This window comes from Panthera leo, chromosome C1 (assembly GCF_018350215.1).
Source record: "Panthera leo isolate Ple1 chromosome C1, P.leo_Ple1_pat1.1, whole genome shotgun sequence".
In the NCBI taxonomy this organism is placed as follows: domain Eukaryota; kingdom Metazoa; phylum Chordata; class Mammalia; order Carnivora; family Felidae; genus Panthera; species Panthera leo.
In genome coordinates, this window is record NC_056686.1 from 64,937,838 (window position 1) to 64,954,568 (window position 16,731).

The 16,731-nt window shown below is 35.7% G+C and overlaps 1 protein-coding gene and 1 non-coding gene across 7 annotated transcripts in view; one reads left to right on the forward strand and one right to left on the reverse strand.

The window, feature by feature from the left end:
- Positions 1-16,731, forward strand: part of DNAJB4 (DnaJ heat shock protein family (Hsp40) member B4) — a 48,098-nt gene that overhangs the window by 22,464 nt on the left and 8,903 nt on the right. The gene's annotated exons all lie outside the window — the stretch shown is intronic.
- Positions 198-303, reverse strand: LOC122229011. The gene has a single exon (XR_006206882.1). It is a non-coding gene; the product is annotated as a U6 spliceosomal RNA (small nuclear RNA).

Here is a 16,731-nt window from a genome sequence, read left to right on the forward strand (position 1 = left end):
CGCAGTTTGTGAGTTCAAGCCTGATGTCCATTTAAAAAAAAAATGGAATACTATTTTTCTACATTAAAATTAAATTGACAAAATTGTAACATATTTAGAGTGCACACTGTGATAATTTGATATATGTCTACAACGTAAAAGGATTCCTTCCCCTTTAGTTAATCCACACGTCTATCACTTCACATATTTACCTCTTCTTAAGATAGTAAATCTTCACAAATTTGAACGTCGTTCTTGCACAGAGGCCTTGCTAATCTTTCAGTGTTATTCCAATTACAGTATAGGTGTTGTTGAACTGAGCACTGGGATACTATTTTATAAGTTATAATGGACTTTTCTTTAGAGTGTATCTGTTAAGATTTTATTTCCCCTAAATGTGCATCTGTGAGGGATATGTGTATGTGATATACTTAAGTTCACAGGTTGAGGTTTCTACAACATTGGATCATAGCACTGGTCATTAGTAGGAACCTCTGAATCTACACTGGCTAATACAGTGGCCACTAGACACATGAAGCTAAGGGCTTGAAATGTGGCTATCTGAATTGAGTAAGTGTAAAATTAACACTAAATTCTGAAGACGTAATACCAAAAAAAAGAATGTGAAAGATCTTACTATTTTTATATTGATTACATGTTGTAATGACAATATCTTGGATTTACTGGGTTAAATAAAATACATTATTAAAATTAATTTCACTTTTCACTTTTTTTAAAATGTGGATTCTAGAAATGCTTACATATGTGGCTTGCATGTGTAGCTCACTTTATATTTCTGTTGGATAGTATTGCTATAGATGATATGATCTTTTTTTTTTAATGTTTATTTTTTGTGAAAGAGAGAGAGCTTGTGAGCATGTGGATTAGGAGGGGTAGAGAGAAGGGGAGAGAGAATTCCAAGCAGGCACTGCCTTGTCCGTGCAGAGCCCCACATGGGGCTCAATCCCACGACTGTGAGATCATGACCTGAGCCAAAATCAAGAGTTGGATGGCCAACCGACTAACCACCCAAACACGCTGATATGATCCTTAAACATAGTCAAAGTGTTAATAATCAAATATCAATTTACAAGATCCAATTAAAATGACCTAGAAGTCTATAGTTTTTTGGTTCTCTGATTCAATATTGGCAAGTAATGTAGAGAACACTTCTAACTGATTCCAAACTGCTAGGAAAGTATGGGATTAGCTCACTTTATGTTCACTAGTCCTCTAGTAAAGCTTTTCAATGACTTCTTATCAAAGAGGGTAAGAAAGAAGGGCAAGTTGTTACTGGGCTATTTTATTAGGATATTTTTTTTTTTTTTTTTAATAAGGAAAGCCTTGTGAGGAGAAGGTCTTTTTTTTTTTTTTTTTTTTTTTTTTTTTTTTTTGAGGAGGCCCCATGTACAACTTGGGGCTCGGACTCACAACCCCAATGATAAAAAGTCACTTATTCCACCAACTGAGCCAGCCACTCACCCCTAGGATACACTTTAATACCATCACAGAATAAAATCAGTTCTATATTCCCCAAAAAAGGAAAAAAAAACATTTATTTACTTACTTAAATAATCTCTACACCAATGTGTGATTTGAACTCACAACCCTGAGATCGAGAGTTGCATGCTCTTCCAACTGAGCCAGCCAGGCCTTCCAGGAAATTATTATTATTATTATTTTTAGAGAGAGAGAGAGTGCGAGTTGGGGAGAGGGAAGAGAGAATCTTAAGCAAGCTCCATGCTCAGCACAGAGCCTGACATGGGGCTCAAACCCACAACCCTGGGATCGTGACCTGAGCCGAAATCAGGAGTCAGAGTCAGACACTCAACCAACTGAGCCATCTAGGCGCCTCTATTTTTTTTTTTTTTTTTTAACAGTTTTAGTTTTTCATTTAATGTTGGTTATAGAAACAAAATGGTCACCATTCTTTGGGGAATTAAAGATAAGGATGGGTTATTAAATATATTGCAAATGCCCTCTATGGGTGGGATAGATTTATCTCAAGTATACATTAGGATGCCTTCAGCTTTTTTTTTTTTTTTTATAATTTATTGTCAAATTGGTTTCCATACAACACCCAGTGCTCATCCCAACAGGTGCCCTCCTCAATGCCCATCATCCACTTTCCCCTCTCCCCCACCCCCCATCAACCCTCAGTTTGTTCTCAGTATTTAAGAGTCTCTTATGGTTTGCCTCCTTCCCTCTCTATAACTTTTTCCTTCCCCTTCCCCTCCCCCCTGGTCTTCTGTTAAGTTTCTCAGGATCCACATATGAGTGAAAACATATGGTATCTGTCTTTCTCTGCCTGACTTATTTCACTTAGCATAATACCCTCCAGTTCCATCCACATTGCTACAAAAGGCCATATTTCATTCTTTCTCATTGCCAAGTAGTATTCCATTGTATATATCTTTTTTTTTTTTTTTTTTTTTTAAGTAGACCCTGTGCCTGGTGCAGAACCCAACATGGGTCTTGAACTCATGACTTCAAGAGTCAATGTTTAACCAACTGAACCACCCAGGCACCCAGAAATTATTATTTACAAAACAAAATACTTCTGATTCAGATAATTCTAGTAATTTTTATAAACTTAAAAAAGAAGTTTATATATTTTGAGAGAGAGAGAGAGGGAGAACATGAGTGCGAACAGGGGAGTGGGATAGAGAGGGGAGAGAATAAGAGAATACCATGCAGGCTTTGTGCTGTCAGCACAGAGCCCCATGCTGGGCTCAGTCCCATGAACCATGAGATCATGACCTGAGCCAAAATCAAGAGTCAGACACTCAACCAACTGAGCCACCCAGGTGCCCCAATTTTTATAAACCTCTTAAAGCAGTTTCATGCTATCTTATTATTTTGAAGGCATGTATTTTAAATTTTATTTAATTTTTTTTTAACGTTTATTTATTTTTGAGACAGAGAGAGACAGAGCATGAACGGGGGAGGGGCAGAGAGAGAGGGAGACACAGAATATGAAACAGGCTCCAGGCTCAGAGAAGTCAGCACAGAGCCTGACGTGGGGCTCGAACTCACGGACTGCAAGATCATGACCTGAGCCGAAGTTGGACGCTTAACCGACTGAGCCACCCAGGCGCCCCTTAAGTTTTTTTTTTAATGTTTATTTTTGAGAGAGAGAGAGAGAGTGCCGGAGAGGGGCAACAGAGAGAAAGGGGACAAAGGATCTGAAGCAGGCTCCACATTGAAGGAGAGAGCCCGATGTGGGACTCAAACCCACGAACCATGAAATCATGACTTGAGCCAAAGTTGGATGCTTAACCAATGTGGCAACCAGGTGCCCTCCAATTTTTTTTTTTAAATTTATTTTTGAGAGAGAGAGAGGCAGAGCATGAGCAAGGGATAAGCAGAAAGGGGGAGATACAGATTCTGAAGCAGCTTTCAGGCTCTGAGCTGTCAGCACAGAGCTCGACGTGGGGCTCAAACTCACGAACCGTGAGATCATGACCTGAGCCAAAGTCGGATGCCCAACCAACTTGGCCACCCAGGTGCCCCCCAACGATTTTATTTTTGAGTAATCTCTATACCCAATGTGGTGCTTAAACTCACAACCCTGAGATCAAGAGTCATATGCTCTGTGGACTGAGCCAGCCAGGTACCACCGTATTTTGAAATTTTTAAAATTTTGTTGTAAATCATTTCTTTTGTAAAGACCATTAAATCAATAAAATGTAGAATAAAATAGAGTGTGTGTATTCTATTATAGTGCTTCCTGAAGGAAAAGTATTGTAAAATAAAGCAATGACACAGTATAAAACTTGAAATCATTGGGAATTCTAATATAACTATAGTGATAAAGTGCTGGGAAATTCTGGTGGTACAGATAGTAAGGAGTCCAGGAAGAATTATGATTGATAAAGCTCTTGTTACCTTTTTAGGTTTGTTTGACATCTTTTACTGGTGTTCTTGAAGCTTACAAATATTAATGAAACTTTGTTAATAACACTGCACGCTAAGAGAACCAAGAAAGTAATTTCATTAGCTTCAAAGTAAATTGACACTTAAGAGATGTCAAATATCAAATATGTTTGTTTTTTTTTTAAGTTTGTTTTAGGGCAGTTGGCTGGCTCATTTGGTAGGGTGCGAGTCTTGATCTTGGGGTCATGAATTCAAGCCCCACATTGGTAATATTGTTTAAAAAAATAAACTTTGTTTCAAAGACTTAATGAATTAGCACTTTTTTTTTTTTAAGTTTATTTATTTATTTTGAGAGACAGCATGAGCTGGGGAGGGCAGAGAGAGAGGGAGAGGGAGAATCCCAAGCAGGTTCCATGCTGTCAGCGCAAAGCCTGATACGGGGCTTGCCCAGATCTCACAAACCATGAGATTATGACCTGAGCCCAAGAGGCAGATGCTTAACTGACTGAACCACCCAGGCGCCCTAGTCACTTTTTGAAGAACATGAAAGCAATCATTAAGTAAAAAAAAAAAAATGACATTCAAAACTCTCAACAATCTGACCATAACTTTGGTAATCTTCCTAAAGTGAGCCTTCCTAAATCCTATGCTTTAACCTGACCAGTCTTTTTGCTGTATCACATACATTTTATGCTCTTTTTGTCTGGGCTTTGTGTTCTTGATCCAAACAGAAAACCTTCCCTGTGCCCCTCTTTCTTTCTAAATTCTATCAATCTTTCAAGGCGCTGCTCATAGTTTTCTTTTATAGACATTTTCCATACCTACCATTCCAGCTCAAGAGGAGTATATAATTAACATTTGCATAGTATTTTACTTTTGTAAAGCCCTTCCACATATTTTCTTACTCTTTTTTTTTTTTAATTTTTTTTTCAACGTTTTTTATTTATTTTTGGGACAGAGAGAGACAGAGCATGAACGGGGGAGGGGCAGAGAGAGGGAGACACAGAATCGGAAACAGGCTCCAGGCTCCGAGCCATCAGCCCAGAGCCTGACGCGGGGCTCGAACTCACAGACCGCGAGATCGTGACCTGGCTGAAGTCGGACGCTTAACTGACTGCGCCACCCAGGCGCCCCTCTTACTCTTTATGTTAATCTAACGAGATAGATGATGTTATCCATTTTATGGATTAAGGGAATTGAGTCTCGGAGAAATAGTCATTTTTCGAGAACTTCACATAGATACTAGGTAATGAAGCTAAGAATATTAGAACCACTGCTCTTATTCCAAGTTTCATGATCTTTCCTCATGGCTTAATGGTCCCTTAAGTACTATAACAGTTACATAACACACTTATTTGAAGCTACTAATTGTTTACTCTATTTGTATTAAACTATTTAACTTGATTGTTAGCTGTAGGTTTGAAGGGATATGTACAGATTACACATGGGAAAAGTGAATAAATAGAAAAGGTGAAGAGAGCTGAATACATCTCTTGATAATAGAATCAAAGAGATCATTAAGAGCTCTTTACCATTCCATTTGCTTTATAAAGGTATATTTGCATTATACCTTTTTAAAAGTATACCTAGGGGTGCCTGGGTCGCTCAGTCAGTTGAGGTCAGACTTTGGCTCAAGTCATGATCTCACAGTTAGTGAGTTTGAGCCCCTTATAGGGCTCTGTGCTGTCAGTACAGAGCCCGCTTTGGATCCTCTGATCCCCTTTCTCTCTCTCTGCCCCTCCCTGACTTGTTCTCTCTCTCTCTTTCTCTCTCTCTCTCTCTCTCTCAAAAACAAACATTAAAAACAAAAGTATAATGACGAGACTTGATCCTTTTCCTCTACCTACCTTAGTGCCAAATTTTTGGTATAATTCTTAAAACATAGCTGAACAGAAGTCTTTCCTGACCATCCTGGCTAAAGTAACGTTTCTCCATCAACCCCTGTCTTAGTAACATTGAAATATTTTCTTTAAAGCACTTCAAACTATCTGAAATTATATCACTTCTTTATTAACTTGTTTCTTGGTTTTCTTCTCTCACTAGAATATGAATTGAATGAAAGCAAGGATGTTCTCTATCTAGTTTATAGCACATAGTAAGCACTCAGTAAATATTTGCGAATGAGATACTTTATTTATGGAGAATGTTCACTATAATAACATCCATCTTTTAAAACAAGTTTTAGAGTATTCATCAAATACTATAAAATGTGCACTCAAATGTTATTGACTGCCTAATTCCAAATACGAGTCCAAATTACTGTAATTACCTAAGGAAGGACATTTTATAGTCAAGAAAAAAGTAGGATTTCTAGAACAATTTAAATAGGGTGTAATGTCTTAAAGACATTTGCCTTAAGCTTATTATTCTGTCTTATAGCCTAGATGGAGCAAGAAATGAATGTCTTCAGTATTTTTCTATTTTTTCTATTTTTCTATTTTTTCTATTTTTTCCCCTAAAGATAAATTTGCATTTGTAGCCATGATAAAATTTTTAGGGATTGTAACTTATGCTCAAAGTCTGAAATCTTTTCACAGAAATGAAAATTTAGCATCTGAGTTCCAAATTTACAATCAAGCAATTTGCTGTAAGAAATAAATGATAATTTCAACAAGAATTCTCAGGTTTAAAGGCATTTTAGGAAAATATAACATGTAAAGGTTAAATATGTATCCAATTACTACATGGTCAGTAGTTTGATTATATGAAATTATTTAGATATCTAAAAGCAGACCAAGTAATAGAACAGACGCAGTACTCTTTAAGTGTATGTTAATATTAGAACAATGTCTACTCTAATTTTAAGAATAAATATCATAACTATTAGATTGCTAGCTAGAGAAAAGCTCTTTGACATCTTATCACTAGTTTTAATATCAGATGTGTATGCATATATGGAAAACAGATGAGAAAGCACATGGAAGTGTTTTGATAAACTATATTGTATAAATGTTATTATAGGGAAGACATAGAACAGTTACTGTTTTTGACACTAAGAAACTAAAATTCAGAAAGAAAACTCTGAAAAGGGAACATGGTAAAGGGCATGACCTTAGAGGATGCCTGAGTCCTGTAGAGGTGACTCTAGTTATTTTCATACTTTGTAACAAGTAAAACTTCCTGAATTAAGGGAGATCTCCAAGTGGTAGCAAAATGGTTTGTATAGTTTAAACTAATGAAAACAGTTTATATGGATATGTCATCACATACATATTAGTGCTTCCCAATGTGTATTATCTAATTCTCACAATAACCTTTGTGACTTAGGAATTCAGAGAAATTAAATGATGTGCCTAAATAACTCACTTATTAAGTGACAGAGCTGAGGTTAGAAAGCATTTAAATTCTTAGGTCTTTATTCTTTAGACATTTGTAGCCCCCCTTATGCTAGTCCACTAACAGAAATTGAAGATTCAATTTGGCAACTTCCAAATTAGTATGATTGAGGTATATGAGGCATTGGCAGAAACTAAAACTGGAAAGATCTTCTGGCCCTAAAATCAAAGATACATATTTTAAGGGGCACCTGCCTGGCTTAGTCAGTAGAGCGTGCTTGACTCTTGATCTCTGGTTTGTGAGTTCAAGCACCATGCTGGGTGTAGAGATGACTTAAAAAAAAACAAACATTTTTAAGAATATAAACATTGCACTTTTTTCCATTTTAAAAAAAAATAAAGTAGATTTTATTTTTTTAGAGCAGTTTGAGGTTCACAGCAAAATTGAGTGGAAGGTACAGAGATTTCCCATAAACCTCCACATATGCACAATTCCCCCTCCCCCATTATCAACATCTCCCACTAGATGGAATATTTATTCACAACTGGTGAACTTCTAGTGACAAATCACTATTACCCAGAGTTCATAATTTACATTAGGGTTCACTTTTGGTGTTGTATATTCTATGATTTTGGACAAATGTAAAATGACATGTGCCCACCATTTCAGTATCATACAGAGTAGTTTCACTGCCCTAAAAATGCTCTGTATTCTACCTATTTATCCTTCCCTTTCCACTAACTCCTGCCAATCACTGATTTTTTTTTAATGTGTTCATAGTTTTGCCTTTTCCAGAATGTCATATATAGCCTTTTCAGGCTGGTTTCTTTCATTTAGTAATATGCACTTACGGTTCCTCCAGTGTCTTTTCACGGCTTGGTAGCTCATTTCTTTTTAGTGCTTAATAATATTCCATTGTCTGAATGACCACAGTTTATCACATTCATCCACTGGAAGACATCTTGGCTGCTTCCAAGTTTGGGCAATTACAAATAAGACTTCTGTAAACATCCGTGTGCAGGTTTTTGGGTAGATCTAGGTTTTGAGTTTCTTTGAGTAAATACCAAGGAGCATGATTGCAGGATTGAATGATAAGTGTGTATTTCGTTTTTTTAAGAAACCGTCAAATTATCTTCTAGAATGTACTATTATTTTGCAGTACTACCAACAATGAATGAGAATTCCTATTACTCTATATCTTTGCCAACATTTGGTGTTGCCAGTGTTCTGAATTTTGGCCATTCTTCTAGGTGTGTTGTGATGTCTTTGCTTATTTTCACTTCACTGATGACTTTTGATATGTAGCATCTTTTCATATGCTTATTTGCCACCTGCTAGTCTCCTTTAGTGAGGTTTCTTTTAAGGTTTTTGGCCCATTTTTCTTTTTATAAATTTTTTTTATGGAAAATTTTTTTCAATGTTTATTTATTTTTGAGAGACAGAGCATGAGTGGGGAAGGGGCAGAGAGAGAGGGAGACACAGAATCTGAAACAGGCTCCAGTGCTGACAGCTCAGAGCCTGACTTGGGGCTCAAAGCCATGAATGCGAGATCATGACCTGAACCGAAGTTGGACATTTAACCAACTGAGCCACCCAGATGCCCCCTTTCAAAAAAATTTTTTTAATGTTTATTTATTTTGAGAGGGAAGGAGAGAGAGAGAGAGAGGGAACACAGAGAGAGAGCCGGGGAGGAGGAAATAGAGAGGGAGAGAGAGAATCCTAAGTGCTAACAGTGCAGAGCTCCATGGGGGGCTCATACTTACTAACTCTGAGATCATGTCTTGAGCCAAGGTCAAGAGCCAGATGCTTAACTGACTGAGCCACCTAGGCACCCCTGGCCCATTAAAAAAAAAACAAAACAAAAACGTTTATTTATGTATTTTGAGAGAGAAACAGAGAGAGGGAGGGAGGGGCAGAGAGCACAAGAGAGAATCCCAAGCAGGTTCCACGCTGTCAGTGCAGAGCCCGAGACGGGGCTCAAACTCATGTACCATGAGAACATGACCTGAGCTGAAATCAAGAGTCAGACGCTCAACCGACTGAGCCATCTGGGCGCCCCTCTTTGGCCCATTTTTGTAATTGGGTTGTTTGTTTTCCTGTTGTTGAGATTTAAGAGTTCTTTATATATTTTGGATAATAGTCTTTTATCCGATATGTCTTTTGAAATATTTTCTCCTAGTCTGTGGCTTGTTTTCTCATTTGCTTGACAATGTCTTTCTCAGCAGAAAATTGTAATTTTAATGTAGTCCAGCTTAACAGTTTTCTCTTTCATGAACTGTGCCTTTGGTATTTTATTTAAATCATTGCCAAACCCAAGGTCATCTAGATTTTTTTCATATGTTCTAGTATAGTTTTGCATTTTTACACTTAGGTCTGTGATCCATTTTGAGTTAATTCTTGTAAAAGGTTTAAGGTCTGTGTCTAGATTCATTCCTTTGCAAGTGGATGTCCAGTTGTTCCAGCACTGTTGGTTGAAAAGACTATTTTTTTCCTCCATTGTATTGCCTTTGCTCTTTTGTCAAAGATCAGTTGACTATATTTATACATCTCTATTTCTGGACTCTCTATTCTGTTCTATTGGTCTATTTGCCTGTTCTTTCACCAATACCAGTCTGGATTACTATGTTTGAAATACAGTCAAGGTATTTGAAATTTGCATTTGAAATACAAGTGTATGTATTTGAAATACTATGAATGCTACCTATGTGAAGATTTAATGATTGTAAATTTTAGTGAAGTCAAGATGAATAAGTAACAAGTATTAACTGGAGCATTTGGAAAGAGCCATTTATTCTTAGTTGGACAGCTGTTGTGTGTGTGGATGCATACACTTGTAAATAAAGACATTTTATTATCCCTATGGTGTAGTAATTATTTTGTAGGAAAAAGTCCTTCTAGTTGATATGATGAGATCATTGTTATCACAATAGTACTCAATACTTCCATAGTCCTCATTATGTGCCAGTCACATTTAAGTGCATCACACATTTATCTCATTTAATCCTCACAACAGCCCTATGAAGTAGATATTAATGTTAATCCCATTTGACAGATAAGGAAACTGAGGCATAGTAAAGTTAAGTCCAAGGCTCCACAGCTGGAGTCATGTTGTCAGGACACTAACCCTGGCAGGCTGGCTCTAAAATCTGTGCTTTTAACCAGTACACAATCAATATTCCCTGGCGCCACCCTAGCAAATTTTATAACTACTATTCAACTCTCTTTTTTTTTTTAAAAAAAATGCTTATTTATTTTGAGAGAGAGAAGAGAGAGAGTGAGCAGGGAAGGGGTAGAGAGAGAATCCCAAGCAGGCGCTGCACTGTCAGCACAGAGTCTGACACGGGGCTCTATCTCATGACCCTGAGATCACGACCTGAGACAAAATCAGAAACCCACTGAGCCAACCAGGTGCCCCACCACTATTTAACTATCTAAAGTACTGTGAGGACAAGTGTAAAAGAGCCTCAGTCTGTTTATTCTTGGATAAGAAGTATTAGGGAATGGAAGTCACAACTTACTAAAATTAATCACTTGATGAGAAATTTCTGAACTAAATGTACCTACCCATTTATGAATTAAATATCGACAGAAAAAGTTTTCAACAGGAGCATTGGTAAAATATTAGAAGTCGTTTGCCTTCAAGTATTTAAGTGATGATCTGAATTTTAATAATAATTTCTTCTGAGACTCTAGAAGGCATGCTGTCTTTCTTTGTACTAATGTATTATAAACTGGGAAATGATTTGTGAATTGGAGAAAAAAACTTTTTTATTGTATATTAATAAAGCCAAAGTAGAAGGTGAAGATGGCATCAGTTGAATGACTAGTTAGGTACTTTTAGGATTTTTAGTGTGTGATTCAAGTGCTATCTTTAGCTCTGATATCTAAACATATTTAATATTTGAAACTGATTATACAATCAAAAATAATTTCTGTAAAAATAATTTATCTATAGTTACTATGAAAGCATAATATCCCAAATAAGGAATCTTTGTTAAAGTTATTGAAAAAATATGTATAATGTCATTAGAATTTTTACTGAATTCTGGCCCATGTCTCCCTAAAATAGAGTGGCACACTTCCTCCAAATAAATAATTGGGCCCAAAACCATTAAACCATGTTTAAAAAAAAAAAAAACAAAAAAACTTTGATAAATAAAATAATAACTACACTTAAGTTTTCTGACTCGGTTGAAAAAATTAAAATCTCTTAAAATACATTATCTTTACTTCAGTTAGAGATGAACCACCCCTATTCCAGCATGAGAACTTAATCTTGTTAACTATAAACATTAAGGAGAAGAATCTTTGTAATATTAATTAATTAATTAATTAATTTACTTACTTATTTTTAAAGTAAGCTCTATACCCAATATGGGGCTTGAACTCATGATCCCAAGATCAAGAGTTACAAGTTTTATCAAATGAGCCAGCCAGGTGCCCCTGTAATTTTCTTTTAATAAACAGAAGAGAATTGTGTTTTCATGGAATAATCACATTAATGTTTGATTAGTAAAAATTTTAAAATACATATACTAATTTTATGTCTTTATTAAAAATATAGTAGCCTTAAAGAAATTTAAGGAAAAAAAGTGTATGTTTTATTAACTCTGGTTCTTGTTACCCAACTTTCTGCCATACACATATATATGTATAAAATCAAATAAGCAAGGATCTATGTTTTTAAACAGTATTTCAAATAGACTATTATGTAGTTTTTTGGCTGTGTTTTTATTTTTATTTTTATTATTTATTTTTTTTAATGTTTATTTATTTTTGAGGGAGACAGAGACAGAATGCGAGTGGGTTAAGGGCAGAGAGAGAGGGAGACACAGAATCCGAAGCAGGCTCCAGGCTCTGAGCTGTCAGCACAGAGCCCGATGCGGGGCTCAAACTCACGAGCTGTGAGATCATGACCTGAGCCGAAGTCGGACGCTCAACCGACTGAGCCACCCAAGTGCCCCTGTTTTTATTTTTACTTTAAAAAATAGTGGGGCGCCTGGGTGGCTCAGTCGGTTGGGCAACTGACTTCGGCTCAGGTCATGATCTCGCGGTCCGTGAGTTCGAGCCCCGCATCGGGCTCTGTGCTGACAGCTCAGAGCCTGAAGCCTGTTTCAGATTCTGTGTCTCCCTCTCTCTCTGACCTTCCCCCATTCATGCTCTGTCTCTCTCTGTCTCTAAAATGAATAAACGTTAAAAAAAAAAAATTAAAAATAAATAAATAAATAAATAAATAAAAATAAAAAATAGTAAAAGAACCTTGTTCACATCTCAGCTCCATTATCCCTAAAGGCTGCCCCTACTTTTTCCCTTACATACTCTATTTCTGTCATGATCATTATTTACAGGGATGACAATTGGTCACCCACCCTGATTAAAAAAATCATACAAACAAAACACCCTAATCTCATAGATGAAATAAAACTTAGATGAAAAAATTTTAATGTAAAGTGATTGTGTAATGGATTTTTAACTCCTAAGTGGTAGAGGAGATAGCTCAGTCTGAAAAAAGTAAATGTAACGAGTAAAATTTCTCTAAAATACTATGCAGTTTAATGACTATATTAATCTATTACCCTATTACATCTAGTGCAATGAGTTTATTGGTATGTTCATAGTTTTTTTTCTGTGAATTATTTTTAAGGACAAATTTCCAGGTTATGGTATTTATAGGGATTTAAATTTATTTTTTTATTTTTTTTAATGTTTATTTATTTTTGAGAGGGAGGGAGAGAGAGAGAGAGAGAGAGAAAGAGAGAGAGAGCATGAAGGGGGAGGGATGGCAGAGAGAGAGGAGACACAGAAGCCGAAGCAGGCTCCAGGGTCTGAGCTGTCAGCACAGAGCCCGACGTGGGGCTCAAACTCTTGAACCATGAGATCATGACCTGAACCAAAGTCAGAAGCTTAACCGACTGAGCCACCCAGGTGCCCCTTAAAATTGTTAATACTTGTTCCCAAATGATTTTTAAAATTATATTTATTATTTATTTTTTTAATGGATAAATGGGTGTTTATTGTTACCAATTTTGAACTGTCCATTTACATCATACATACTTTTTTGTATTTCTCGCTGTTTTAGTTTCCTAGGGCTGCTAAAACAAATTGTCACAAGGTAAACATCTTAAAACAACAAAAATTTATTCTTACACTTTTGGCAGCTAAACCAAGATGTGGGTAGGGCCACGCTCCTCCAAGGGTTCTGAGAGAGAATCCTAGGACAGTAGTATAGAGTTATACATTTTAGGAATAACTTTCCTGTTATGAGTGTTTCTCATTCTTTAAAAAAAAAATGTAGTGGATTTTAGCTCTTAAAAAAAAAGGGATGTTTTTCCTCAATAGCCTGAGTGTGCTGTTTTTTTTCCCCCCCTCTGGGCCTACCTAATTTCCTAGGCTCCATGGTGCTTTTTTCTGCTCACTTGACATTGAAGCAATGGAGGAATAGTCAGGCTCACCTGGCTATGGGTATGAGTTGGCCTTGACCCCTCAACTGCCCACTGATGCTGCCATATTTATCTTCTTTATTGCAGTATAGTTGAACACACAATATTACATTAGTTTCAAGTGTATAACACAGTGATTCAGCAACTCTATAGGTTATGCTGTGCTCACCACAAGTGTAGCTACCGTCTGTCACCATACAGTGCTATTACAATACCATTGACTATATTCCCTATGCTATACCTTTCATCCCTGTGACTTATTCATTCCCGTATATAGTATCTTTATCCATTCATCCATGAATGGACACTTAGGTTGCTTTCATGTCTCAGCTATTGTAAATAATGCTGTTGTGAATGTGTGGGTGCATATATCTTTTTGAATTAGTGTTTCTGTTTCCTTGGGGTAAAATACCCAGTAGTGGAATTACTGGATCCTGTGGTATTTCTATTTTTAAATTTTTGAGCAAGCTCCACAGTCTTTTTTACAATGGTTGCTCCAATGTACGTTTCCACTAACAGTGCATGAGGGTTCTCTTTTCTTCACATCCTCACCAACATTTGTTATTTTTTGTCTTTTTGATACTATCCATTCTGACTGGTGTGAGGTAATATCTCACTGTGGTTTTGATTTGCATTTCCCTGATGATTAGTGATGCCAAACATCTTTTCATGTGTCTGTTGGCATTGTTCCCAAATGTTTGAAAGAATTATTTACAGTACTCATTTTACCAAAACCTAGCTAGATTGTTTTATTATTTAAAATCTTCAAATTATAACTGCTTATTTAATAACTTGAAATTTCACAGTTGAGATGAATTCTTGCTTTTCAGGTTTACCACTATGGTTCTTTTTTGTGTGTATGATATTTGAAGAAATATAAAAATCCTTTATCATCCTTCTCTACATGTAGAAAGTCAGATTTGTTTCCATTTGTTAATAGGTAATGCATTTCTTTGAAATGTGAAAGATCTAGTTTCGGGTTCTAAAGTCATTTAATATGCCAAGTCCTGGTAATATTTCTACCTATCTGAAAATGATTAAATCAGATAAGAATCTATTTTTTTCTTTCCTCCCAGCATTACCTACCAGAACAATTCAGGCTTTTCACAGATAGTAATGTCAGTGTTCCTTTGGTAATGAGTATTTTAAAGGAATTCTTTTGGAAATTAATTCTAGAAAAGGTGATTTTTATTATATTTTTACTCTTACTGGAGATGCTGTACTTCTACAGGACTTCAGCTTGCAATTTTTTTTAAGTAGGAGTTTTAAGTTGACTTTGGATATTAGCATTTTCCCCTAAGGTTTTTGGATTTGAATGTTAACCTTTTGACATTGAGTATTCCTTGATGGAACTAAAAAATTTGCTTGAATGGCTGACAAATCTTTGTAATCTGTAAATAAGCTAGAAAGATGCTATTCGTTTCTAATACCAAAGTATTTTTAAAGGAGAGAGTTTTGAAAAACAGGAAATCCTAGCTGTCAAAGTAAAAAGATGAATGTTCTGAAAGAATTGCTGAATCATTAATGTAAAACTGCTTGGCATATAGATAGAGTAGGTGTTCCCATATCTTTAAAGGTTAACATGTGATTGTTACCTTTTCACTATACTCTAAACATATATGTACATTTACTTTTCCTTTAAATGTTCTTTGTTTTCTTCCAAGTTTACAGATTTAAGGTATCTATAGGGCTGTGTGCAATTCTTTTGACATTTTCTTATTAATCCATCTTTCCATTATATTAGAAATGGGAACATCTTTGAAAAGATGACAAAACAATAGGAGATAAAAGATGAGTAATATAGATTGAAAATATTTCTCATAAATATACAAAATATATACAAAAAAGCAGATATCAAAAGGGTATGTAAATGATATGACATAAACTTTGTTAACAAAAAAACAAATACAAAACTATAAATATCATAAATATAAATATAATATAAATATTCATAGGAAAAAATGACTACAAGGAAATATACTTAGCAGGAATTACATAAAGTGGTATGATAGGGAGGTTTTTATTTTATTCTTTTTTCTTTCTGTGTTTTCCAAAACCTTCAGCAATGAGTATTGATAATCATAATTAGGGAAATGTGTTTTTAAAAGCAAAAATATTTCTCATATCGCTGCCCTGTAAATAGCATATGCAGATTTTAAGATGATCCAGTTAAGGTCTTATAAGAAACGTGAGTATTTACTGTCTGTAACCTGATACTTTTCTTCTATCTTTCCTGCAGCACAAAAATTCTTTAAATAGTGACCCTAAGAATTGGGCGGAGACAGAGGTGGGGGGAGTGGGATCTCATTCTGTTTTTGCTAAAGTAGCTAAAATCAGATAAGAAGCTTTCACAAATATTTAGTTTGCCAGAACTACTAACTCTTGTATATTACAGAAAACTAGTTAAAACCACTAACTAAGATAATATTTAAGTCCTTGACTGCTTTTGATGTTTATGATATCCTTTTACAATGTGAAATTGGTATGTTGACCTCCTGGCATTTCTGATTGATAGACCCCAGGAATTCTGAAAATGACACAAATTATCTGAAAATGTTAATTTAAACAAACCATATTTTAGCATTGTGTATCTTATATTTGGATAACTTGAAATTGAAATTAAAATACCTAAAATCAGTTCAAGGATACCTTTAAATTTGTATAATGCCTTTAATTTATTTTAACATAGGATGCCTATTGGCTATAATTATTTTGTTTTTTTTCTCCTACAATAGAGTAAATAAAAACGTAGTTATGATATTCTGTGCTGAAATATTGGGTTCTTAATCCACTTAGCTTCTTAAAAAGGAAATAAAAATGGTAGAGCCAGAAGGAAAATGAATAGTTAATCGTGGAGGAGGAGAAAACCTAGCTCTGTACTTTGACTAGAGGCAGCTGGGGAAGTGACGTCCTGTAGCATTTGCTGTTCTAGAAAGTACAGAGACACGTAGTGAAAATGGGAGGATCTAGAAGGAGGCTGTCTCCTGTGTAGTGTATATTTATCTGTAAGTAAGCCTTTGGGGAAGGAATTAAATAGAGACGCTGCTTGCTTGCTGCCTTAAGACAGCGAAGCTGAATTGCTGATTTGCTTTAACTTTTAAAATACCCAGCTTGGTTTATTTTTCTTGGAATCGTTGTATTGCTAAGACTGGGGACGCTG